Source organism: Octopus sinensis, linkage group LG1, assembly GCF_006345805.1.
Source record: "Octopus sinensis linkage group LG1, ASM634580v1, whole genome shotgun sequence".
Lineage (NCBI taxonomy): Eukaryota > Metazoa > Mollusca > Cephalopoda > Octopoda > Octopodidae > Octopus > Octopus sinensis.
In genome coordinates, this window is record NC_042997.1 from 151,587,853 (window position 1) to 151,590,712 (window position 2,860).

The following is a 2,860-nucleotide window of genomic DNA, read 5'->3' on the forward strand; positions in this document are numbered from 1 at the left end:
TACTGCGAGGTATTCTGTCCAAAGCTCTAGCAATTTTATGAATCTGTTTCACTGAACTGGAACTTTATTTTATCAACTAAAATAATAATAAGGATAAATAAATGAATAATAATTATTGTTTCTAGTCGATTTTCATCGATCCCAGTGTTTCACTGGTACTTAATTTATCGACCGCAAAAGGATGAAAGGCAAAGTCGACCTGAGCGCATTTTGAACTCAGATCGTAATGACAGACGAAATGCCACTAAGTATTACGCCCAGCATGCTAACGATCTAGGTTTCCCACATTCCCACTGGATCAGACGAGGAGCCAGCCGTAGGTGTCATAGTCCCAAGTTGCTGCGAATAAATCCTGCTTACACTGTTGTCTTTGAGCCTATCAACATCCAGGCTATTGCTTCTTACGTGTTCAGCCGCAATCTCAGTTCAGCCACAAGCTTGTATTCGATGCCCAACAAACGATCATTTGGAAAACCCTGCAGATCTGTATGAGTCTCCAGTGGTCATCTACATATACATGATCGATCTACTTTCTTACACACTCATTATTAACAAATCAAGTCCAATCATACGGTTCAGCAATTTGAAGACCAAGGTTTTTTGCAAAGTAAAGGAGCATCACACCACTTTTTTTCCTAGCACCAGTAGCAAAAGTACCAACAATGCTCTCGTATTCCGTTCTGTCAATCCTAGTTGATGCGCTGAAATCTCGCAGGATCAAGGGTGTGTCCCTGTAAGGTGCATATACTGCAACTAAAACATGAGAATGTTGAATCCTCAACCACATAATACTCTCGTTCACAGGTGTTACATCTCGAACCATTGGAACCAGCCATTCAGCCACTGCAACTGCTACCACACCAGTATACGAGCCATCAGAAAGCCCAGACAAGTAATAGGTGTAACCACCTGTTGAGATGTCACACCTCCCTGGCCGACGCACCGCTGGAAAAGCCGCCACAGTAACTCGCAAACGGCTGAGTTCCAAAGACATTACGGGTAAGTGAAAAATCATCCTTCAGAAAGAGAACATCCCAGGTCTCCATCCGAATATGCCTCTACAGGTTAAGCCGAGATTTCCTATTCCTAGCGGATGACAACTTTGCACCAATCAGGCGACAACACTCTAACCCCTCCTGTCCTCTGGGGTCTTTTGAACAACCTGCCCTACAAGTGGTTGAGGAAGAGAAAATTTGGGGATCTATGCAAGTGATTATTATTGATGTGGGTTTTATGAAGCTGGAGAGCACATCCTACCTCAACCTCTGTTAGTCCTTTTACGACACGCTGAGTATACACAGGGGATGTTTATCCTTTGGAACAGCATTGATTATTTGCGATGGGGAATATACAACTATATTGTATAATGCGTAACATGCATATTAAGGTAATCATGTAAACATAATTTATACCACGTTGAAAATACTACATGAAGTAAGCTGCGAAACTGCCGTAATCCTAAGATTATCAAATCGTTAAATAATACCTCCTGATTTTTATGGCTCCTATATATATATATATATATATATATATTATATATATATATAGATAGATAGATAGATAGATAGATAGATAGATAGATAGATAGATAGATAGATAGATAGATAGATAGATAGATAGATAGATAGATCGTTAGCCACTACACACATTTATTTCTCTCCTTGTTTCTCTCCTTGTTTGTTTTGTGTCCCTTTCTGTAGAAGAGCGTAGGCTCGAAACGTAAAATACTTTTTCTATTCCTGAGCGTTATACTAATACATCTGTTTGTTTTGTACAGCACCTGTCTTCGTCTTTTGTTTTTTTCGTAAACTCTCCCTATATATATATATATATATATATATATATATGTATATGTATATCTTCTTTTTTGTTATTCCCTTCAGCCATATAGCTGCGGTCCGCTTGGTGCACTACTGTGCTTAATGATGTTTACAGATCCTAGGTTTCCAAAGCGGTCACCCATCTAAGTACTAAGCTCAGCGTTGCTTCACATCGGTGATCGGACGAGAACCAGCGTTTTCAACGTGATATGGCTGTAAATATGAGTGAATGTATGTGTGTGTGTGTGTGTGTATGTGTGTATGTGTGTGTGCGTGTGTATACCTTTATCTATTTATATATGTACATAAGCACGAATGTAGTGAGGAGAGAGATAGTAAGAGAGTGGTAGATTGTGTGATTTGAGAGAGTTTTCTCACGTTGATTCACAACGCTGTGACTTCCTTGCAGGGTCGAGTTACAATTAAGATTTCCTCAGACTTGTATATCCATTTTTATAAGTAAGAAAAACCGATTTTCAGAAGACAGATTTTATTTGTTTACATGTTTCTTTACTTTTGCTTCAATGTATTTACATTGTTAATTTCATTAAGTTTGATTGATTTCTATGATACCTCGACTAAAAGCATTTTTCTTAATTCTAGTTAGTCCTCTTCTATTGGTTAAATTTCATTTATATATATATTTTTAATACCCATCGAGAACTTTATTGTCAGGTTTACATTTACAGACTGTTAAAAATATAAAACAGGTTCGGTATTACTGTCTTTATTGACATATTTATAACAGAAAAAATCATTATGACAAAAAGTTCCTTAGGCGATATTTTTTATTATTCTTTCTTTTCCAACCGATTGTGTATGATAATTCAAACCACCCCGGTATTAAAATGTTTCTGCAGTTTTAACTGGTTTTGTTTGAGTTAGGAAAACAAAACCTGTCATCCGTGTCAATTATATAACATTCTCAAAATTTCCCCAAAGAGCATTTAATTTCCTAAGTTTTTGATACGGAAAAATAATAATTGATGTTTAGTTGTTTTGCTAAAATAATGTATACACTAACAATGCGTACAAAAATA

At 36.9% G+C, this 2,860-nt stretch overlaps 1 pseudogene; it reads right to left on the reverse strand.

Moving 5' to 3' along the window:
* Positions 1-1,926: 1,926 nt before the first annotated feature.
* Positions 1,927-2,041, reverse strand: LOC115220871 (annotated as a pseudogene).
* Between the last annotated feature and the right edge of the window lie 819 nt (positions 2,042-2,860).